Source organism: Spermophilus citellus, assembly GCF_964194105.1.
Source record: "Spermophilus citellus genome assembly, chromosome: 13".
Classification (NCBI taxonomy): domain Eukaryota; kingdom Metazoa; phylum Chordata; class Mammalia; order Rodentia; family Sciuridae; genus Spermophilus; species Spermophilus citellus.
The window spans coordinates 53285976-53311000 of NC_138193.1; the positions used below are offsets into that span (position 1 = coordinate 53285976).

The 25025-nt window shown below is 40.0% G+C and overlaps 1 pseudogene across 1 annotated transcript in view; it reads right to left on the reverse strand.

Moving 5' to 3' along the window:
• Nucleotides 1–10466: 10466 nt before the first annotated feature.
• The window catches only part of LOC308632773 (centromere protein I-like), a 358828-nt pseudogene continuing 344269 nt past the window's right edge, over nucleotides 10467–25025 (reverse strand). Inside the window, exon 3 of the transcript in view lies at nucleotides 10467–10824. The product of the transcript in view is annotated as a centromere protein I-like (transcript). The remainder of the gene's footprint in view (nucleotides 10825–25025) is intronic.

Here is a 25025-nt window from a genome sequence, read left to right on the forward strand (position 1 = left end):
GGTCAGAGAAGAGGTCACATCAATTGTAGATACAAAGGATGAGGAGACCACCCCAGAGGATGTGTGGGTGGCTGAGGCTAGTGAATGCATGTTTCCCAGTATGGAGTTCACTGGTCACTGTTTACTGGCCACTCTAATGACTGGTTACTGGTCACTGGTCACTTGCGATGATTCAAATTTATTTACAACTACATGGCAAGCCTAAGATTCCTGCAGGTGGCAGTAGGTTTGGTGGGAGAATGATGTCACAAACCTGGCCGTTTAAAGGTATGAAGTAGCCAATAGAGTGGTCAGACTCGGAAGGAGAAGGTGGGATTGGGTGGGGAAAATGACAAGAGAGTTGATTGGGTGGAGAAAGTGACAGGAAAGTTATAATAGAAACTAAATGGCTCAGTTCTGGTAGGTGAGCCCTGCAGGAGGGACATAATGGGCTCACCCCATGGCTCCCCTCCCCCAGGCTCTTCTGTTAGGGATATCATCTCTGTGTTCCTCTTAAATGTTCATTAATATATTATGAATATGTTATAAATTATGTTTCACAGTATAAGAGGTAATAGTGATACATTATTCTGTTAACATATTCAGTTAATATCCCTGGAGATGGAAGAAAGAGACATCTAGGTTGAGCAAGTATAGTGGTTCTGGAACCACAGAAGTTGATTTGATTAGTGAAGTTACTGCAGTATTCAAGCATTCAGAAAGGGGTTAAAAACTTTTTTTTTTTCCTAGTTGTAGATGGACCCAATACTTTTATTTTATTCATGGGTCAAGCCCAGTGTCTCACGTGTGCTAGGCTAACTTTCTACCACTTAGCCACAATCCCAGCCCTAGGGGGAAGTTCCTTGAGTGCACTCTCTGGGGAATGATGTGGCCCAAGATTCTCTTTAGTTTCTCCTTGATCCCTGCTTTCTTTGGCCTGGGCTGGGCCAGGTTCGACTGGTAACTCTCTTCTGCTCTCCTTCCCCCACCCCTCTTCATTGTAGACATTTTTTCATGGACAAGCCTTGAGTCTGCATTCTTGTACACATTGATATTACTTTATTTTAACTTGCAGAAGCAGGGGTCTTTATTTCTGTGAGTTGATTCTTTGAAAAATGAACTCTGAACAATAGCAGAAACTCTAGAGAGGTGGAAGACTCAGTTGACTGTAAAATTTCCCTCTCTGGATTTTTGTTGTACTCCTTTAACTTATAATTTCCTGAGGACAGCTCCTTGGTCATGTAGACTTTCTGCCATCAGCCTCTTTCATATGTGAGAGGCACTGAGGATCCTTTCTCTCTTCTTATGTAAGAGGATCCAGTGTGGCAGTTACTGTGACTTCCTCCCCCATGCAAACAGCCACTATAGAATCTTGGGCTTCTCACATTCTTTGTCTTGCATGTTTGGGTGGAAGGCCAGGAGAAAAGTTAGAACATTAAGAGAACATAAAGAAGTATGGATAACATAAAGAAAAGAGAGGTTAACATGGACTTTTAAATTTTAACTTTTTGTTAGAAACAAGTCAACTCATTGAGGTCTCATTTTGTGTTAATAAAAGGGGCAATTGATTTTTTTTTTTTTTTGCTGGGGGGTTGGGTCCTTGGAATTTAAACCAGGGACACTTTCCCATTACCTCACATCCCCAGCCCTTTTTATTTTTTTTAGAGACAGGGTCTCACTATGTTGCTTAGGGCCTGATGGATTTGTGTAGACATGCAAAGAGAGGCTTGTGGAAAAAGCATTGTGGTTATGCTGTGCACCCAAGGAAGGGGTGTGTCTGTTCAGCCCAACTTCATCTAAATTGCTTTTGCTTTTGATCCCCTGGAGAGTGTTAGTTTCACCACTTTCTCTTGTAATGGCGATAAAGTCAGTCAGGACTGAATTGGTAATAATATATATATGAGTACTGAGCTGGTTTGGGGGAGTACAACTATGGGATTTAATCATTTTCCTTGGTGGTAAGGTTTTTTTTTTTTTTTTTTTTTGGTGGTGGGGGTTTACCAGGGATTGAACTCTACCACTGAGCCACATCACCAGCCCTATTTTATGTTTTATTAGAGACATGGTCGCACTGAGTTGCTTAGCACCTTGCCATTGCTGATGTATGCTTTGAACTTGCGATCTTCCTGCCTCAGTCTCCCAAGCTGCTGGGATTATAGACGTGTGTCACCCCACCAGAAATGTGGTAAGTTGTTTTTTAAAAAAATTTTCTGTTAGTTGTCAGTGGACCTTTATTTAATTTTTGGACTTCTTTAGAGACATGTGTAGATAGTGTGATTCACGATGTCAAGAACCCACAGGAAGACAAGCGCATATATAGAAAAAATTGCTCATAAATAAAGATAAATAGTACATTTACAGGCCTATTTTCCCATCTCTTACACTGCTAATTATGGAATATAATTTTTTTTTGATGGTTGTGTGGGATAATTCCTAGCTAAGAGGGATTGTGAAATGTTTGGTGGTATAAAGATATGGCTTGGAGTATGTCAACTTTTTCAGGGTATATTTTTTTTTCTTTTTATCTCAGTTGCACACCTCAGATAGCTTACTTCTATAATACTGGCATGTAATGTGAGACTAAGAACATACAGTGAGTATCTGTAAGCCAGATCATTCCTTATGTTCTCTTAGAAATCAAAGGTATCCACAGCTACTATAGCTTAAGGAGATGGAGATGATGGAGACGGGTGCAGTCCTCATGAATTCAGCAAAGCCTTTATTCAGCTGTGGAGTCAGGCATCAGATGGGCAGACTTTTTGGTTAGAAATGGCTGCTGATCTGGGTTTATATAGGTTATAAACTGGGAGGTAACTTACCCATTGAAGACTTTAACAGGACGTGGGCATTCAGGAAAAAGGTTGCAAAAACTAGAAATTTGTCATAATGAATAGAGGCAATGATTTCAGGTCTGGTTGCTTCTTGCTGGGAAAGGGTGAAGTAGGAGGACCCCTTGTCTCAGAGTTCTGGAAAAGAACATGGGTTCTCTGGTGGTTGAGGCTGAAGAAGAGTATATGTGGGAGTAGACTCGGGGCTCAAGCACAGTCTTCCTTTTGTGGTTTCAGAAATTTGGACTGTATTCTGGAGAGGGCTTGAGCCAGACAGGTCACCTCATTAAGAAAATGTTTTTTGTACACAGTTAAGAGTAGGGAGAAGAAAGGCTATTATGATAAAGGTGAAGATTAACAGATTTGTTAGTTCTAGGAAAACAATTTTAGCAGGTCCTATCCTTGGGGAGCCTATTTCCCTTAATCAAGGCCATTGTATCCCTTTCAAACTCAGGGTGCACTTTCCATGATCTCAGAAGTTCGGGTCCTTTGGAGCATTGCAAGCATGATTAACTTTGCAACCGTATTTTCCTGATGGTCTAATCATTTCCAACCTGTTTGAAAGACTGTGCAGAACTAGAATAGAAATTAACTGTGTAGTTATAGCTAGTAGCCCAGGTATATGTGTAGAAAAGTATTTCAAAGAGTTGAGGGAGGAAATCCCCTTAGCTAAACTGCCCCAAATTTCTTATCAAAAGTAGATGTTTTTGCATTTTCTATGGCAGAACCTGAGATTGTAATTTTAATTCAAACAAGTATTGATATGAAAAAGATCAAGTCCCATTAGGTGATTACATACATTTTGCCATTGTGTCTCAGTGTCATCAAATGGATCTCTAGTGACACAAAATTGGGTGATATTACAATGACCCTGAAGTTTCTGAGCCTATTGTAAATGTTGTACTTATTCTCCTAGTCAAATAATAGAATCTTTTAGTTGTTGAATTTTGTTTGAATTATCCGGATCCATATGTTCTTGAGTTTGCCAGGTCTCAGTGACATTCTTATGGAATTGTTGAAGGTAATGGACCTGCTGATGCAGTGTCTCCGCTGCAGTCAAAACAACAGTCCCAGCTCTCAGCCACCAGATGAGCCATTTAGCGTGGTGTTTCAGGTGCCTCAGTAGTTCCTACGTGGATGGTACTTAATGGGCCTCCTGCCATGGTACTTTTAATTTTACAAGGAGCCCTTTGAGAGTCATTATAGTTTGTGCTGAACTTTGCCATAGAGTTCAAATGTTGTTGTAGCATACACTTTACACATTTAACATAATATAGATTTTTGTGAGGCATCACAAAATTTGAATGGGTATTTGAATGGGTCTGGACCCTAAAACATAGGGATTTAATACACATACTGTGAAGGTACAATTCCTTATGAAAGAAATGTTACGATAGATAACATTTTTCAACTTATTATATTGAGAATTACCCTTCCAGATCTCCAAAGTCTCCTCAGTCAGACCTATTTTCCATATTGTGTCCTGAATTGGCAGAAAATCCATTCTCATGGCAGGTGATAATTCTCACTTAGACCAGTATCTAGTGATGTTAGAATGGAAAACAGCTCTATAAGCCAGATGTTCTAAATTGTCTCTATAAGGTAATTTTCATCCCAAAGCTCTAGATTCAGCATCAGTCAGTTCCCCAGGAGAACCCCAATCTATAACTTGTCACAACTCATGCATCCATATGGTCCACAGTGCCACAAAGCCAGAACTGGGTGTTTGGGAGGAGAGCATTCGTATTCAGGCAACCTGAACTTCATTGCTTATGTGCCTAGCCACTATAATAGATCACATTCCTGGAGCAGAAAAAAAATAGGCCTTTTTATCTCCTACTTCTTATCTCTCAGAGCCATGCCATGGAAGGATTATTCTATACAGTGCTATTATTTATGAAATTATAGCTATTTGGGTTGAATTTGAAGAATTCCCACATGTTGTCCAGGATACACAGCTTTTGCAACTTCCTATGCGGTGCCATAGCTGCTTGGTGTCTTGTCTGCTTATGCCTGTGACCCTGTGTGCCAGTGCTTCATACACCACTGTATTTAGAAGCATGGCTGGCTGTAGCCAGACTGGAAACATGGAGTAGGTTCTTCCATAATGTCTTTCCTTTGAATGCATGTCCTATGGAATTCAGCCAAATTACTTATTTTCACAATGACATTAAGAAACATCTTCCATTGTTTTCTGCAGTTTTTTTTAAAATTTATTCATTCTAATTTGTTATACATGACAACAGAATGCATTTCAAGTCATAGTACACATATAGAGCACAATTTTTCATGTCTCTGGTTGTACACAAAGTAGAATCACACCATTCATGTTTTCATATATGTACTTAGGATAATGATGTCCATCTCATTCCACCATCTTTCCCAACCCCTGTGCCTTACCTCTCCCTCCCTCCCTTTGCCCTATCTAAACTTCCTCCATTCCTCTCATGCTACCTCCCAACAACCCCATTATGGATCAGCATCCACATATCAGAGAAAACATTTGGCCTTTGGTTTTAGGGTATTGGCTTACTTCACTTAGATGGTATTCTTCAACTCCATCCGTTTACATGCAAATGCCATGATTGTATTCTCTTTTAATGCAGAGTAATATTCCATTGTGTATATTACTCTGCATTAAGAAGCCACCATTTCTTTATGCATTCGTCTATTGAGCGATACCTCGGTTGGTTCCATAGTGTAGCTATTGGGAATGGAGCTGCTGTAAACATTGATGTGGCTGCGTCACAAGAGTACACTGATTTTAAGTCCTTTGGGTATAAACAAAGAGTGGGATAGCTGAGTGAAATGGTGCTTCCATTCCCAATTTTCTAAGGAATCTCTATACTGTTTTCCATAGTGGTTGCACCAATTTGCAGTTCCACCAGCATTATATGAGTGTACCTTTTTTCACCACATTTTCTCCAACACTTTTTGTTGCCTGTATTCTTGATGATTGACATTCTGATGGGAGTGAGATGAAATCAATGACAGCAGAATGCATTCCAATTCTTATTACACATACACAGCACAAGTTTTCATATCTCTGGTTGTATATAAAGTATGTTAACACCAGTACGTGTCTTCATACATCTACTTTGGATAATGATGAATTCATCTATTTCTCCCATGCTCCCACCCCTCCCAACCCCACTGTGAGTCAGCCTCCTGATATCAGAGAAAACATTGGCCATTTGTTTTTTTGGGATTGGCTGACTTCACTTAGCATTATCTTCTGTTCAGTTCCTTAGGCCACTTATTGATTGGGCTATTTGGTTTATGTATTTATTTATTTGGTGTCTAGTTTTTTGAGTTCTTTATATTTCCTAGAGATTAATCCTTTATCTGAGGTGCATGTGGTAAAGATTTTCTCCCAATCTGAACACACTTTAGGAGTCTTGGATTTTTTTTTTTTTTTTTGGTGTTAAGCTTTTGAGTTCTTTAGATATCCTAGAGATTAATGCTCTGATTTGCATGTGATAAAAATCTGCTCCCATTCTGTAGGCTCTCTTTTCACCTCACTGATTGTTTCTTTTGCTGAAAAGAAACTTTTCAGTTTGAATCCATCCCATTTATTGATTCTTGATTTCACTTCTTGTGCTTTAGGAGTCTTGGATTTGTTTTTGTGGTGTTAAGTTTTTTGAGTTCTTTAGATATCCTAGAGATCCGTGCTCTGATTTACGTGTGATAAAAATTTGCTCCCATTCTGAAGGTTTTCTCTTCACGTCATTGGTTGTTTCTTTTGCTGAGAAAAGCTTTTCAGTTTTCATCCATCTCATTTATTGACTCTTGATTTTCATTTCTTGTGCTATAGGAGTCTGGGTAAAGGAGGTCAGGGCCTATTCCTACATGATAAAGATTTGGTCTTACTTTCTATTAGGCACAGGGACTTTGATTTCATTTCTAGGTCCTTGATCCACTTTGAGTGGAGTTTTGTGCATGGTGTGCATGATGAGAGAGATAGTGACTTAATTTCATTTTATTGCATATGGATTTCCAGTTTTTCTAGCACCATTTGTTGAAGAGGCTATCTTTTCTCCAGTATATGTTTTTGGCGCCTTTGTCTCATATGGGTTTGTCTCTGTGTCCTCTATTGTGTATCTCTGGTCTACAAGTCTGTTTTGGTGCCAATACCTTGCCATGTTTGTTACTATTGCTCTGTAGTATAGTTTAAGGTCTAGTAAAGTGATGCTACCTGCTTCAGTCTTCTTGCTAAGGATTTCTTTGCCTATTTTGGCTCTCTTATTTCTTTTTGATCTATACCCAAAGGACTTAAAAACAGCATACTCCAGGGACTCAGCCAGATCAATGTTTATAGCAGCATAATTCACAATAGCTAAAATGTGGAACCAAACTAGATGCCCTTCAGTAGATGAGTGGATAAAAAACTGTGGCATTTATACACAATACAATGTTATTCAGCAATAAAAAAGAATAAAATCATGGCATTTGCAGGTAAATGGATGGATTAGAGAAGATAATGCTAAGTGAAGTTAGCCAATCCTAAAAAACCAAATGCCAAATGTTTTCTCTGTTATAAGAAGGCTGATTCATAGTGGTGTAGAGATGGGGAGCATGAGAGAAATAGAAGAACTCTAGATAGGGCAGAGGGTTGGGAGGGGAATGGAGGAGGCATGGGATTAGAAATATGAGTGTGATGGATGGACATCATTATCCTAAAGTTCTTGTATGAAGACATGAATTGGTGTGAATATAGTTTGTATTCAACCAGAGATAGGAAAAATTGTTCTCTGTGTGTAATAAGAATTGTAATGCATTCTGCTGCCATATATAAATTTAAAAAACGTTCAAAAAATAAAATTAATTAATTTTAAAAAAGATTTCTTATACAACATGATGAGTACATAGTTCTGGTTTGGTTTTTTTTCATCTTTATTTTGAGGAATTGAATTTTTATTTGATTTGAAATATTTTAATTGATACATAATTGAAGATATTCATGGTATACAGGGTGATATTTCAATATATATGTTTACACACTATGTATAACAATAGGGTAAGTGGCCTATATATACATCTTAAGTATATATCTGTGTTAGAGAACATTCAAAAACTTTATAAGGAGTCATTTTAAAGTATGCAGTTCATTGTTGTCAAACTCAGTTTCCCTACCCTATAAAACATTACTTTTTTTTCCCCCAAGAGCACTCTTACACCTATAAACCATCCTGTCTCCAAACTGCACTCCCCAACTCTTTCCAGCCTCTGCTAATCAATGTTTGTCTCTCTCTTAGGAGATCAACTCTTTGAGCTTCTAGATACACATGAGAACATGTAGAAGTATTTCCGCCTGTGTGAAACCCTTTGGTTACCTTGCTACAGCATACCAATCTCCTGATTGTTTCATCTAGTTCAGTGGTAAGTTTTTTGTTTTTTATTTGTATTCTTTACTTCTTAATGTTGGAATTCCCCAGGGGTCAGACCTTTGCCATTTTCTCTTTTTCAGCTGCATTAAGTGATTTTTATCTAATGCCATGGTTATTCTCTAATGACTCCCAGATTAATTTTCAAGCCCTAAATTACACTGTGAGGTTTAATTTTCTATTCAACCTCTTGAACCCAACATGAACAAAATAGAACTCGAGTCCATGCTTCTCCAAATCTTCCTCCAGTTTGCCACATCTCTATCTCAGAATTCACCTAGTTGTTCAGGAAAAAAAAATGTAGGAGTCATGTGTTACTCTTCTCTTTTCTTCCTCCTAATATACAAGCCATCAAAAAATCCTAATTTAGGGCTGGGGATGTGGCTCAAGCGGTAGCGCACTCGCCTGGCATGCGTGCGGCCCGGGTTCGAACCTCAGCACCACGTACAAACAAAGATGTTGTGTCCGCCGAACACTAAAAAATAAATATTAAAAAAAAAATCCTAATTTCTCTATCTTCAAAACAGACTGAATCCAAAATGTAACCACTTGTCCGTCATCTGTGAGACTAGCCTAAGACTCTTGCCTGGAATATAGTAATAACCTAATGGGTCTCTCTGCTTTTCCCTCAGTCCTCTTCCTTCCTGCCTTCCCATTATAGCTTCGTATTTCATACAGGTAAGACAAATTGTCCCACTCTTCTTCTCAACCTCACTGGTGGCCTCATTTACATATCTGTACCAGGCTAAATGGACCTTTTATAAAATAGTCTCTGCCTTTCTTTCCGAGTTCTTATGACTCTTTTTTCTTAATCAGTATGCTGCATCCTCACCAGCCTCTGCTATTCCGTAACATGCCACATAAGTTAACATTCAGGGCCTTTTCACTGCCTTAACCTCTCTGCAGAATGTTCTTTCCTAGTGGCATGGCTTATATGCTTATGAGATTCTCTGCCTATATTGCCTCTATAGACAGACCTTCCCTAACCACCTTATGTATAATAGCAACCACCTCCACATTCTGTCCCCAATCCCTGCTTTTTCTTCTTAGCACCTGATGGTATATATTGCTTCTAATGTTATGGTCAGTCTTCTTCTCTGGGATGTAAACTCTGTAAAAGCAGGTATATTATATGAGATACAACTGTATAACCAGCACATGGAAGAATACCTGGCACATGGTAAGGAGTGCAATACATATTAATTCAGTTTATGAATGGATGAATGGGATTTCTTTTATCCAATAACATAGTTTTTGTTTGAATGAATAGGAAATTAAAGAAAGTTAAGGATGTGCCCATAAAGACAATGATAAATAAATTCATGTTCATTCCTCAAATGATACGAATTCTTTTTTTTAAGACTGGGAGAGTTATTCAGTAGTAGTAAAGAAAAAATTTATTTTTTTAAATACTATTTCAGTTGATGGTGGGCTTTATTTGTTTACTTATTTTTATTCATTTACAGTGCTGCGAATCAAACCTAGTTCCTCCCCATATGCTAGGCAAGCTCTCTGTCACGAGGTGCAACCCCAGCCCCTCAAAATTTATATTTTCAACAAGACAGTTTACTTCATATGAAATTCATAAAGTGCCTCAGTATTACTTTTGAATGGAAAGTTGCAGTTAGTGTATTTAGGCCTGAACATTTAAAAAGCAGATATATACATATTCATATACACTCGCATACAATAGTTTCATGAAAGCCTATCTGTATAAACAGAAGCATCTTCTTTCCTCAACAAATTCCTACCAGGAGGCCATCAGCTACTCAGTACTCTTAGAGTCGTATGTGGTGTATCCTATGAATTTGGTACTGTTGCTCCTGTTTAAGAAAACGGGGTAATATCTACATTGGTTTCACAGAGGCATCAAAGTATTCTGCATGATTATGTTTGTGGATTGTCTACTACTATGCAGCTCCTAGTTTACAAAAATGTGGAAAATCCCACCACAAAGCAGATGTCTCTCTTCATGTATAATTTGGTGGAAGGCAGAGCATGGTGAGGAGGTCAGTTTTTGCTAGTGAGCTGAAAATCTAAATCATGAAATATAGTTAGCCACACCAAGGCCCTCCTGAGCCATGGACAGAAGGCCATTCTGAGTATTCCTTGAAGATGGCAGTCTGTTAGCGAAATGAATAGGGAAGCACAAGTTGAGCCACTGGGCCTCTCTAGAATTCAGGAAGGATTTTAATCTGGCATGTTCAGTTTGTATGTCAACATTCATTTAACTTTTATCATGTGGTTGTGTTCTTTGATAAGGGGACAGCTGTGATCATGGGATAGAAGAATGATGGACCTTACTTCCTATAAAGACTTTGAAGCCAAGGAACCCCTCTGAGAATAAGTGCTCCCAATACCAGTTCCATTTCTTTTCCTGAAGACAGCTCATGTTTATTGTCCTTTCTTCTGTACTTTCCTGCACCAGAAAAGGAAGCAGCAAAGCTTAATAGAGAAGGGCAATAGACTAAATTTAAACTATCGTAGTACTGTACTACTAGAGGTTTTTCTAGGATTTCGAGGTCAATATATGTTCCTTTCTCAAAGGGTTTGTATGTGCACAGGCAGCCAACCATGGTTGTCAAGTAATGATAAAATTGTTCATAGATAGATCTTGCTGCTAAAAAAGGAGTCTGATTTTGCCATTTGAACCAACTCAGTTTTCTTTGCAGCAAACTTTCACGATATCTGTGCATAATTTATCAGAGCTGGTTCAGTATACTGGTATCCATGCTGAGGAGTGCAGAGTCGAAGATCCCAGGAGGAAATAGTACCACTAAAGGGCGGTCATAATTTACATATGTGTTCACATACCTTCTCATAGAAATCCCAAATGAAGGGCAACAAGAAAGTACTGCTACTCTCCAATGACATTGCAGTAGTGGACAGCCATCCTACATAGTGAATCAGTTTAGACATAGAGTTCATGAATCTACCAGGTTGTCTCTAGAGGACTGCTTATCATTGGTTTCATGCGAATGACCACAGAAAGCCACAACAGCCAATTTTGCAATGGCTCTTTCAGACTGTGAAGAACACTGCACTTGAAAGAAATGTTGATGTAAAGAAGAAGCTTCATGTCTGAGAAACTACTAAAAGGAATCCAGCTCAGGAGCTGAAGGAATTGTGACCAACAAAAGAGGCCATCCCAGAGAGGAAGGATCTTAAACAGGAACAAAGCCCTTCCTATAGGAAGCAGTGTGCCCTGATCATAGTGTCCAGGAAGTTGGTAAAGTCTTATCTCCGTGTTCATAATTTTTAATTTTATACCAAATACATTCTTCTTGTAATGTATCTTAACCAAAGATAGAGCCCCAGTAAGATCAACTCATCTCTGACACAGTTGCTATAGTGAAGTAGCACAGAGTTGTTCACACTGACCCACATCCCTAGCCCCTGAAGCTGTTCTAATGGGAGGAATCTACTGTGACTGAGACAATCAGAAAGACTCATCTCTTTTTTTCCACGTTCTTCAGCATAGCTACCAGAATGTAGCCCTGGTAAAACTGAGAATTCCATTTTTTTTTTTTTTTTTTTTTTTAAGGATGGACATTAGCTGGACCTAACAGCAGTTTTAGAGGTTCTGGAAAAGGTTGCCGATTTCTTAGTAGAAGCAGTCAGATATAGAAGAACTGTATCCAAAGGAGAGAAAAAGAATAAATTGAGTAGATATAATCCGTTCAAAGAAAGAAACAAGCAGTGTTTATAACACAAAGATAGAAGAAGTGAGGAACCCTTAGAGAGCCCAGATTTGCTTCCATGAATCCAGCCCAGTGTGGTGAGACTCTGCTGATTCTATATGAGGAAAAGTTCTTTGTTCTCCATGTTGCAGTAATCAGACCCAGCACTTTGCTTGGTTATGACAATGCGGGTAATGGTTAAATTTATTCCTTGTCTGCCAAAGGAGAAAACAGCTTGTCACAATTCTGGGGCACTCATTCAACTCCAGGCAGTGGAAAGTCAAACATCTGCACAAGTAAATGCCCTTCCCACCACAGCATGGTCTCTTTTGTGTTCCCTGAATCCCTCACAACTGTGCCTGCTACTGTGCATTTCTGGGCGGGGGGGTCTGTGAAGCAGAGAAGCTGAGACCAACCACAAGGCCCCTGTGATGCACAGCATGGGTAACTGCCACAGCCCTGTTGCAGTGCAACAGGTGGAGCACCATTCTCTTCCTTTGCTCATGCCTAAAGCAGTTTCCCTCCACTGTTAAGTCCTTCTCATTAAGATTCAGGTTAAATCTGTTGCTTTTCCTTCATGGATTTATTAGCACTTAGTAATGTATTCTTTTAAGTGCCTCCATTCTTTTATCTGTGCTTCCTCAAAATTCCTAGTGCTTGTATGGTACATCGTATCAGAATGCTATTTATCTTTTTTTGTGTGTCTTCCATCTCTCCACAGTGATTGGACACTTTTTGTGGACATATACTCTGTTCCTTACATATATTTTATATTCCTAGGGCTTACCAAGTAGGTTCTCAGAACTTGATGGTATAGGTAGTGGCTAGATCCTTCTACTAAATTTAGAGTTTGGTATTTTCTAACTCTAATATTAATCAGTTCAAGTCAAGGGACTCTGAAAGTAACTAAATACAGATTCAACAGATCCAGAGTAACTACACTATATAGTCCTTGGTTCCTTCTGTGAAGGATTTGGTACAAAGAAAAACTGATCCTGATTATTTTCTCTGAGAGTCCTGGGAGGTCAAGGAAAAAGAAACAGTCTCAGTCCAGGAAAGAGTGAGTGTGTTTGTTTATTGTTTTTTATTTATTTATTTACCAGTTTTCCACAGAGAATTCCACATGTTTCTACTCCCCAAGCAGTGTTGGCACTGGCTGACTGGAGAAACTGTGGACACAGCTTCCTGGGCACCTGTACATGGCACAATCCATGGATTGTAGGAACTGGACTGGAGAGGGGAGAGTCTGAGACCATGAGGCTGAATCATTCCAAGCAGACCTCACAGCTGCTAACACTGGGAGAGCAATGCTAAGTCACTGGAATCCCTGCAACTTCAGACATTGAGTTGGGCATTGGGCATCTTACTCTAATGGCATCAAAAACGTGTTGTAAAGTGTCTTCTGCAGCCTGTAGCCAGAGCTCATTAGGAGATGTGATTGTTAATTTTAGGTATCAGCTTTACTGCATTTAGGAATAGGAACATGGTTAGGAATTACTTCTGGGTGAGAATTTCAGGGGTGTTCTGAAGGAAATTGACATGTGGTTGTACAGAATGAGTGAGGAATATCTACCGTCAATATGGGTGGACACAATGCAGTCAGCTTCGGGTCCACATAGAAATACAAGAAAGACAGAGGTAAGTCACTCATCTTTTTCTGCCCCTGGGAAATAAAATCTGTTCATTTTAGAGGATGGATTCCAAGACTGGCACCAAGTGACTCCTGGATTCTCAGGTCTTTGGACTTGGACTGAGAATTATGCCATTAGCTTCCTTGGTTCTGAGGGTTTTGGATGTCGACTGAGCCACATGAGCAGCATTCCAGGGTCTCCATCTTGGAAAAAGGCTTCTGTGAGATTTCTCATCTTCTGTAATTATATGAGCCATGTGGTCTCTACCTAGATTTCACAGTATGTTGCAGAAAACCTAAGAGCATAGATGGAGGCATGACACAGGATCAGAGCCACCAAAGAGACTTCCCTTTGGGGCTATGACTTGGCATTGTAGGAGTAGGGCACCCCTCAAGACCCTAGAACCAAAGAGCCATCAGCCAACAATTCCAGTCTGGACAAGATGAGGGCAAACTCCTAACTTCTGAGAGCTGCTGGGTAAAGTGAGCCCAGCAAAAATATAGCAATGGGCTGTCTGAGGCCTTGGGGGATCCAACCCTTGTCTTAGTGTGCACCTGTGCAGGACATGGAACCAAAAGAGATTGTTCTCCAACTTTACGACTTAATGTTTTCCCTTTTTTGTCTGGCCTTGAACTTGGGAATCCTCCCACCTCAGCCTTTCCAGTAGTGGGATCACAGGCATGCGCTACCATGCCTGCTCCGGTCACTCCATTCTTCATTTGTTCCTCCCTTTTGGAATGGGGGACAGACCGTCGTATACCTGTTCCACCATTGTATTTTGGAAGCATGTAACTTATTCATTTCACAGGCTCACAGCTGGTGAAGGATGAATTGTGTCTTGAGTCTTACCCACATCTGATTTATCGGAACCTTTGGACTTTTGAGTTCAATACTCTTGATGCTTTAAGAAAAGGGTAGGCTTTAGTTGGTCAAGGTAAGACAAGTGTAAACTACTACTTTCCAGAGCATTTCTAAGAAACTTAGGGATTCTCTGTCAGAATCTAATCTAGGATGAAAAACTAACGTTCCCATTCAACTGAACATTTTATTTTTCTTTTCTCTTTGAACTCATAAGAATATCATGATATGAATTTCTAAGAGTCCTCAATAAGGTAGTCTTGATAATGGAAAATGACTTCAGTAGTTATTTACTTCTAAGTTGAGTCTTTAGAAGAAAGTTTAGGTGCCAAACCCTGCCCCTCTCAAAAAAAACCAGTCTGGTCCCTCTAAAAAGGCATGAACAAGTGGGTCATAAAGTACTTCAGGATACCAAGAATGGATTCAGTTTGTGAGTCCAATGGAGAAACCCCATGAGAAAGCCAGCAAGCTAAGGTTAGGGAGCAAGTTTCACAGCCATATTTTCATATTAAGAAAAAAAGTTAGAAAGTATCTTAAATTTCTGCGCATTCAACAGCAACGTCCGAACTGTTGGACAATGACAATGTTTGATTAGGAGGTGCACAGTCATTCGGCAGTCTGATGATGCCATCTAGCCATGATGAATTAAAGTTTGGCCGAATCTTTTCCTTTCAATTCAATAAATCCACTTATTCAATGTATACAAGTAGACACTGTGCTCAGCCTACACAGGGAACACAAATGTGAAGGAGACTCAAGACTCAGGTCCTACCTTGTGGGAAGTGAAAATAGTTATTGACAGATAACTCCATGATTGGGTAAATGATCTAAGTTGTGTTCCAGATGAAAAGAGCTCTGAGAGTTTTACAGAGAACAGAATCAATCTACTTGATGAGAGGAACTGGAAATCCTTCTAGAAAAGCAGGGAAGGCAGAAAGAGTAGTTAGAAGGCAAATGATAACATACCTCTTTGGGCAAGATAATGCCCTGAGAACATGAGAGTTCAATTTGCCTGAAATTAGAATGTGTACAAGGGAACAACTAATGGGAGCAAAGCTTGTCCAGGAAATGGGGTGGATGTCAAAAGGTCAGGCCTGAGAGCCCAGCCCTCCTTCCCTTCTTCCATTGTACTTGTAAATGGATTTTCAGCAAATTGACTTCTTTAAATGACTACTTGAAAGTCAGTTCCTGTCTTCCACAAATTCCTCTAATAATCAAGATATACTCACCATATTTCCCCATTATTTTCTTGATTGCAGTCATCAATGACAGGAGGAAAGATGGCCAATAGTTTTTATGGTTGAACTGAATTATCACCCACTATACATAATGTTTTTCTTGACTAAATTGCTTAAGAATCAAGAATGCATTCAGGGCAAGCACAATTCAGCAGCCTTTTTTCCCCTCAGTTGTATAGTTTCAACAAAGGCCTCTTTTACAAGATAGCCAGTGTAACAGAACAGAGTATGGCAGTCCTTATCCAAGGGGGTTCTGTTATCAAAGCCTGGTAAGTGGGATCACAGAGGCACTCCTGGGATGAATCCCCAGAATGACCCTGGCAGCAAAAAAATGGAAGAGGATAACAGCAAATGGACTCATTACTTTTAGAGTTGCTTAGTGCTCAAGGGTTCATGGACCTGTCCACCACTGGTGGCTTAGTTTGCTTTGCATTTGTGGTGTATTCTGCAGGGTGTGTGGATGATCCAGGTGAGGTGGGGAAGTATCAACGGGGTGAAATGTTTTCATTCACCTCCAGGGTACTCCCCAAATGGGACAGAGCCCTCCCCTGGCCTTCATGTGGAAGGAGCCTCCATGGTCAGATGTCAGGACCAAGAATTTCTGAGACACAAAAGAGAAAACAGATGGCATTAGAAAGAAGACCAACATCATCCCAGCCCATTCTAGTACAAAGTGTGTTTACCTCACCAAATTCTACTTGAAAATATTTAAAGAAAAAAATATGTTGTGGTTCTTATCAAATAAATTCTGTTTCCTACAAGAAGGTGGACCGCATCAAGGAAGCTCAAATCATGATGAGAGTATTGGCATATTCAAAAACCTACACTCCTTGTAGCACAATTAGATTAGTACAATGAATATAACGAGAACAGGCCAAGAGGGGTTCAGTTCTACCCTCAAGTAGTCATTCGCTATCATTAAGTTGCTCTGCCTAGAGCATCATAAAAGTAGGTACAGTACCTTGTATTTCTTCCATCGTTTTTCCTCTCGGCTACCTATTTGCATTTATCCCAGTACCTGTAAGAGCACATTCTGTTAACTTACAGGAGGATTGTTAAGTGACTTTATGTGTGGTTATTTTAATTTAATCTGAGTAACTGACATTTTCTGTGCTATACTTTTTCATATTTGTGTCCAAACTTGGTTAGGGAAACTTGTCTGGGAATGAATGTTCATAATTATTACTGCTCACTAAACCACTATTTCTTTCAGTCTAAAACATTGTGCCTCATTTTCATGGCAAGGTTATTTAATTTTTTATTCAGTAAGGATTGAACCCAGGTATGTTTTCCTACCGAGCTACATTTCAAGCCCATTTTATGTTTTATTTTTGAGATAGAATCTCTCTAAGTTTCTCAGGGCCTTGCTCAGTTGTTGAGGTTGGCCTTAAACTTGTGATTCTTTTGAGTCTCCTGGGACTTTGAGATGACAGGCACCAGGCCCAGCTGAATTTTACTTTATTTTTTTAAACCAGTTTGAGAAACATTATCTTTAGTTCTAGTTATAAGTGAAACCCATTCATATTTCTTATGCCACTGATTGATATGACCACATATCCCAGTCATCAAATGCTTTTGCCAGGTGTGGGTTGGGGGGTGGGTGGCTGGGATTTCAGGAAGGTACCACCATATCAGCTTGGAATTTAGATCTTAAAATAACAATTTATTTATATTCAAAAACTAAGCACTCATTTAATAACAGGGGCACAAAGTAGTTTTGAATGTGGGGAAGAGGCATGGTTCCCAGTCTGGAAGTTTTCTTTCCATGTGTCCTAAACTCCAGTAATTTTACAATCTTTCCAGTTAGACTGTTAGACTCCAGATTTTCTTGAGAGTTTCATTAGTTTCCATACTCTTCAAAAGAAAAGTGGGTATTTGACATGCATTAAAATGTAGTATTCCCTAGCCAGCACTCTCTAGGTTGTACCAGCTATATAATTCATCTTATAATTCAGAGCCCAAAGTCAACTGTCTCTTTCTTGTCTTTTCCATAATTCCATCTTATCTCCTCCTCCACATATTTTTTTTCTTTAGTCGGGATTACAGTGCCCCTGGGAATCCGCACCTTTTTCTTCATTTATCTAGCCACTGTTTCTGTGTTTTCTACTCCATCCCTTTCCTGGAGTTTGTCATCTCTATGCCAGTTCTCTGACGTGGTTTCCTCAATATTCAAGTCACATTTCCTTCATAGAACTTTCCCTCTAAACCCCCCTCATGGTCATGAAAAGCTGGGGAACTGCTAGAGATGCAGAGGCACTGCATCTCCCACAAAGCCTCTTGCGAATCTAAAATGTCCCCAAGTTGCCTCATTGATAAAATGTATTGTGGAGGCAGTGAAAGGAAGCGACAGGAATGAGCAGAGGGGGTGTTTACAGTAGAGAGGGATGCATCTACAAGTGCTTTGAGTGCCCTTCTTGAAGGCACTCAAGCCCAAACTGTCATTCCTGGGAAAAATCACCTAAGGTTGTAGGTCTTTCATATGAAGTAGCCAGGATAGAGCTGGACCTTGCTGGTCAGGTGACAACCCAAGGAGACCAGAGCCTTTAATGGCCTTAAATGCACAGTGGGTGGTGTAGAGGACACACAGCAGCTGCTCCTTTCAGAGTCCCATGTTCAAAATTCCTGCACACTACATCTAAGACCCTTTATCTCCTTTCCTCCAGGATGATGCCTGGTGGCACGCCCACTAACACCAATCTGTCATTTTACCAATCTGTCAATTATGCTCCCAAGGATTTATGACCAGGGGTGAGAAGCTGGTGAGTGGGGCTAGAATCAACTCCTGCAAAATCTGACCAGTGGAGGAAGCTCTACAATGCCTAGCTTTTAAAGGAAAATAGATCTGGAAGAAAGTGAACCCCAGTAGTTAAAAGAAACCAGTGATCCTGCTGACTCTGTTTTTTAAAATCATTTTGCTTTTGGGTAGGTGTTTCCCAAGAGATCTCCCCTCTGTTACACTCACATAAACCTCATATTCAAAGAGGATTTGCTGATTCAAGTAAAACAGCCGACTTCCTATACGAATCAGGGATTGAAACCCAGGACATTGAATTTGTTTTCAGCTTGTGTAATTTTCTACCCAAAATTTGTAGCCTGAGGTATTATTGATGGAGTGACTTATTACTTAGAAGAGAATGTAAGACTATAATAATACCTATAAGATGTGTTGCAAGTGTTATGTTGAATTAAGACAGAAGAGGCCGGACACCTAAGCAATTTTCAGGAAGCAGATTTATTAATTGCAGGGTTCAGAGGTGGCTCATGCCTAAGAATTCTTCCTCTGAACAAAGATGATAGAAATTCCCTTAATTTTCTACCCATGGGAGTCCAGTGGGGTCGGTAGGAGGTTCATATACCAATGGAGTTTCATTCTATCTTCTAGACAGTCACAGGTTTCACCAAGAAAACATAAAAATCTTTTTTTTTTTAAATAAGAAGCTTTCAGACTACTCTGTCACTTTTGTGTGCAAACCTGGCATTTTAAAAAAAGAGGAAAGTACCAACCTCAGTATCGTCTGCAGACATCCTGCTGATCTGACAAAGAGAAGCTTAATTATGGCAAGAGTCTTCTGGGTGGGGATCACTGACGTGCTTCAATAGTGCAAAAGCAATGGGTTCACAAAGACACCTGCATGATGAAGTTCCAGCCCCTGAAACCAGGAAAAGGTGTTTATATACCCAAGTGCAAATAGAGTGCCATGTTCTACTTGTAGGTATGCATGTGATTGAATTTGTACTCACCTTTTTTTCCAGTAAGGTGCAGCAGGCCTGCTACCCATTATGTCATAGGAGATTTTGTATGTCACCACCTTGAAAGTTTATTCTTTGGTTTTAAAGCTTATCTCTGAGGACACTTTCTGAAAAATTTATTTGGTAGCTCCCTGGAAGGTTGTTCTTTGGTAACCTATTTGTGAAAGTATAACTTAAAGATCCAGCTCAGGTATACCAGCTCCAGTGCCTTTTTTCTGCCAAACATAATTGTGTATATATCTCTTGGGGTTTCCTAAAGTGACTGTGTGGTCATTGGCTTTAAGATGACTGAAAGCACATTGTAGGTCATCCTCCCATCCCCAATAAACACTAACATGTATGCCAATGCAAGGCTTCACTATTTAACTCATGGATCCCTTGCAGAAGTATCTGGGAAGACAGTTTTACACAGCACATAGTAGATCACACCTAAGGTAAACAGTACCCCATCTACTTCTCTGTTGACTCTTTCCCTTCAGGATATGAGTGTAGTAGATTATGCCTAAAGAAATGGAGGCATTGCAGATACTGGTCAAACAGAGGGCATAGAGTATTGGTCAGGTCCTGGCAGAAGCCAATACAGGATAAAATCCAGTCAATTCAACATTTTGATAAATACTGATTGAATAGCTGGTTCTAGGTGTTAGGGATATAACAGTGAATGAGTCCAGCAGGTGGATGCTGTTATTGGGTAAGTGCTATTCTTGTGGATGTAGAGCTCCTAAGGTAGGAATCAGGCTCATCTGCTCCCATTGAGCATAATCCCCCAAGTAACTCATTTTTCCTAATGTTTTTAAAACATTTTTTTAGTTGTAGATGGACACAATGTCTTCATTTTATTTGTATGTGGTGCTGAGGACAGAACCAAGTGCCTCACATATGCTAAGCAAGCCTTCTACCACTGAGGTAAAACTCGGCCCCTCCTGAGGCTTTTTAAAGGTCTCTTGGCAAAGCTCAGGTTGGTTTCTCTTCTGCTTCATCTTGGGCACGGTTGGCTTCTCTTCTGCTTTGACTTATTTGACTGGCTGCTTATTCTCCTGGGCTTTCCTGGAGTTGTTTTCTCTGGTCTTCTTGGTCTTCTCCTGCCCATGGTCCTTAGCCTTGCCATTCCTGCTGGATGCAGCTTTCTTAGGTTTGCTGTTAGAGTGCTTGGCTGTGTGCACATGGGCCCTACTACTGTCTGCATTCCTGTGAACAACTTCTTCTAATGCACACTCTAGGTTTCTGGTTACCTTTTGGCCTGAGGAGTTCCATCAGGACACTCTTAGGCTTTATGTTTGTTGTTCCTCACTGGAGGACTAGGACCCTTTATGACACTTGAGTTTTCTTGCCCCTGATTCATCATGATGGCTCTGGTGTCATTGGATTTTGTTTTTGTGGGACTTTCAGTTTGGTCAAAGTCTTTCAAGGAACTGAAAAGCTCAGGATGGTGAATATCCTCTACCAGGGCAGTGAGATCTGCGAAACCACTCCTAGATTCAATCCCATTTTCAAGTGTGCCTTGGTCCTCAAGACTCAGGCTGTTGTTTCCCAGATGGATATTTTCAGAATGTGGCTTCTCCCCTTGGTCCAGAAGACAAATGGAGGCCAGCAGCTGGTGGATTTAAGTAATGTCTAAAGGGAATAGTGGAGGATCCTGGTTTTTCGTGGTAAACTTGTAGGCATCCAGAGGCTTTGAAAGCATGGTTTTAATCTCATTTAGTTTCTTACAATTTGTTCCTGGCTTTGAGTTGGAGGCAATGTCCAGAAAGTAGTAGAACTCTGGACTGGAGTTATTACTGAAATGTCCCCATGTTTAGTTTGTGAGTTCCTCTCAAGTATTTGGCTTTTTATATTACTGTAGTATTTGGGAATTCTGGAGGTTGTAGCAGACAAAATGGGAGGTTGCAATCCCAAGGAAGCCTCCATCCCTAGGAAAGTTTCCATCACTGCAAAGGAAGGAATGAAGAAAGATTGTAAGTTGGATGCTCCCTCTATGCAGAAACACTCTAATTAGGGAACCTTCCAACTGTGGTGAAGGCATTTCTAGTAGCAGTTTTTATGGACCATGGACGGGCTTCTGTTAGGAGGTGCCTGTTAGTTACAGATGATCACTTGATGTCTTACTTTTGGGCTGGCACATCATAATGGCACCATGGCTCAAAGGTAGAGCATTTGCCTACTCTGTGGGAAATACAGAAAAACTGTTTCATGAAGTCTCTCCTGCTCATATAGGGGCCTCTCAAATCTCGCCCCTCTCCGCAGAGTGTGAGAACACTTAACACCATGAACTAGGAGAGGGTGGAACTGTTGCTCATGAACTATATGTGAAAGGACAGAGTTTTGGACAGAATCTCTGAATACAAAGTTTAAGTCCTGCAGTAAATTAAGGAACAGTTAAACTCTTAGTACCATGGTACATTTTGAAGTATTTTCCTAGGAGACCAAAGAAAAACAAGGGAAATAAATTATAATGTGGTGATGTAGGTGGACCAATCTGCCAATGCAGTGAAAAGTAGCTTCCATCAATGTACTCCTGGAGGTCTCCTAAATGTATGGTGGGTGGCTATTATGGTGTCCTGCATTCTCATAGAGACTGAGATTGGGAGTGCTGAAGAAGGGGATAGTGGTTAAAATCTCAGGACATAATTCTAAGGATCTCTGGACCCTCAGCGACCAGCTGGAAACTGGACCCTCATTTCGAATGCTGTACTTATTTCTTCCCCGTCCTGGTGTTTGTACTCCCTTGAAAATTTGTTTCTATGATAGGTTGAACAGACAGAGAGTAGTAGATCCCATGGTAGACATTTGTGGGCTGAACCTTCTTCAGCACTGTCACCATTTCTGGTTGAGGGGCAGTGGCCCAATTTCCTGCATATGGCACAGAGCCATAGGATTGCAGGCAGGGGCCATGTTCTCCAGAGAGCAGAGTCCCCAGAGAGTTTTGATCATAGTAGTAGACCTGGCTTCCTTCTTGGTAGGGAGGTGCAAGGCTATGTCCCTGACTTGGAATCTGCGATGGTGTCACCTGGACAAACCTGGCAGACAGTGATGTATACACAGAGACCATGACATTGGTATTGGAAGTTTTGTCATATTGGACTGTGATAGAAGTGGAAGAACCTGCTGTGTCCTGTTCAGTGAGAGTCAGATTAAAATCCTCAAGTGAAGATGAGCTCTTTTCAGCACTTCTTGGGATATACCACTCAGAAATATTGGATAGGAGGCAGATGGCATGGGCATCTGGTTCTGGCCAGTAACCCCAGACACCATGTCTGTGCTAGAATGTTTATAAAGGTAGGCACTGCCCACGAGTGGCTGGAAGGAGGTGCCACAGGTTGAGGGCAGTAACCATACTGAAGTGGCAGCTGGAGCAGAGGCTCTGGAGAAGTTGCAGACACTTCCTGTAATGGAAGCTGCATTGGTTGCCACAGGAATAGAGAATTGCAGAGAATGTGCAGTTCCATGTAAAGAAAAATTTTGGAAATTTTCTGTAGGAAGCAAGAGGGAGGTGAAAATATTGACAGGAAGATTCTTACGATATTTGAGGATGAATATCATCCTGAGGTTGTGGCAGTCAGAATGCTTCCAATATTAGAAATCATTGAGATACCCCAAATGAAACCATTTAGGTTGGCTGCAAGTGTTGGAGAAGTTTGGTACTCTTCTGATCAACTTTCTTTTCTGTCCAATTGGGCACCATGGACCCAAGTGGTTTGCTTCACTCATTTGTTCACTAACAGCATCCTTCTCTCCCCCCTATCTTTCCTTTGAGTGGACAATAGTATTGACTTATGAATATACCCTAGAACTGAAGCATTTTAGAACTTTGAGAACACTTAACACTAACAGTTTGTAAGTGACAAAATAGGGTCAGAGAAATAAGATTGACTTGTTCAATATCAGTAAGGGGTCATAGAAAATTTCTCCCTTGCTGGGACTCTGTGCTCTAGACAAAGAGCACAAGTCAGGAGAAAAGAATTTTGTTTTCCCTTGTTCAGATAAAACAGTTCTGGTATCACCACTACTATTTTTAGTGTCTCAGTTTGCTTGTGCAAATCACATACCATTTTCTAGGGTTCAGTTTTACTATCCAGATGGTACATTTAATGGGTCTTTCTTTACCCTCTTTGAGCCTGGCTTCTAATTCTACATCAAAATGAATACCTGAGAGTAACTTTCTCAAGAAATGCCTCCTGGAAGAAAAAATTATTTAAACTTTCTGAGTTTTAGGTGTCCAATCTGGAAAGTGGTTACAATAATGGTAGGAGTGATAATTCATCTGTGAACCAAAGTGATATATTAGTGAAGGTTCGCATGGGGGAATACATAGTAAGTTATGGAAAGATAGAAAGGCAAAAAGTGAAAAACAGCACAGAACTACAAAGAATACAGAGGTACTAGTGAAATTTTAGATATGTAGCAAACATCAAAGCATAGCAAATTTTCTAATAAACAATGATCTATTATCATGCATACAGTATTAGGAAAGTGAATGTTTCTAGTTTATTTTCCTGAATGCTGTTAACCAAAACACTGCCCACCATTGAAGGTGGTTTTCAATAAATTTCTATGAAGTACATATAGACAGAGAAACTCCTATCAGCCAACATAAGCAGCAAAATTAAGAGAAGTGAACACATAGGGAGCCAGAATGTATTTCAATAAAAAGCATATTTCAATAAAAAGGATTATGAAACCAGCTGCAGTATCACACACCTGTAACCTCAGCTACTCAGGAGCCTGAGGTAGGAGGATTGCAAGTTTGAGGACGGTCTTGGCTATTTAGTGAGACACTATCAAAATAAAATTTTAAAAGGGCTGGGGCTGCAGCTCCATGGTAGAGAACTTGTCTTAAACATGTGAGGCACTGAGTTTGATCCACAGCACCACACAAAAATGAATAAAGATATTGTGTCCATAAAAATGGAAGGGGTGCAGGGGATGTAGCTCAGTGTTAAAATGACCCTAGGTTCATTCCCTAGAACTGTAGAAAAGCAAAATCCAAACCAACTTCTTTCCCACCACATGCAAAAGCAAAAACTGAGCAAAACTCCATTATGAATGGTGGGGTGGGCCTGTAGTCCCAGCATTTAAGGGCTGAAGCTATGGGATTGTTGGAGCCCAGGAATTCAAAACCACCATGGATAATTTAGCAAGATCCTGTCTCAGAAGCTCAACAAAATGTGATGGGGATATAGATTGTGGTAGCATTCCTGGTTAGTTTCAATCCCTGCATTCATTACCCAGGACTGGAAAGAAGAAGAAACAAAGGAAGAAAGAAATGGAAGGAAAGAACGAAGGAAAAAAGTGAATTTTTTTTTTACAAAATAGAGAACAAAACAAGAAGTGTAAAGTAATTTTATCAACTGTTCTTGTTCATCTTCCTCTATTACCCCTAAAAAGTAAAAGATATGAATTACAGTAGGTAGATATTTCAATTAATATAATGTTTTCTGATAAACATTTCAGTTATAAATAGGCAAAGAAAATTCTTCAAAATGATCATGTAATTTATATTTGTCCTGAAATTCTACTTTATAATTATTTTTAACAAGAAAATGTTATCCCTAAAGTCTGAAAAAACCACCACCAATAGAATATAATAATAAATTTAAATTTATTTTTTTTTGATGGTTACTGGTGCTGGGAAGTGGAACCAGGACTTCAGGATGTTAAGCATGACCCTCACCACGGA